Genomic DNA, 241 nt, shown 5'->3' on the forward strand with positions numbered 1-241 from the left:
CTGCCTGCAGCCCTGGTGTGTTTCCTCCTCTTCCCTCCTGCCTGGAGTCAGCTGACCTGGCTGATGTCTGAGTCACATGTTTCTGCTGACACCGATGTATTCCTGGGTAGATGATTACTCTCTTTTAACCTGTAGCATGTGTGTTTGAGCAACGTCTGGTCAGCTATGTACACGGGGGAAAAAACGGGATTCATTTCCTCAGTGCTGTAATTTATTTAGTTTAGTATAACCTATAAACAAT

Source organism: Embiotoca jacksoni, unplaced genomic scaffold (assembly GCF_022577435.1).
Source record: "Embiotoca jacksoni isolate LCO1_2020_lvr unplaced genomic scaffold, fEmbJac1.0.p SCAF_72, whole genome shotgun sequence".
Lineage (NCBI taxonomy): Eukaryota > Metazoa > Chordata > Actinopteri > Embiotocidae > Embiotoca > Embiotoca jacksoni.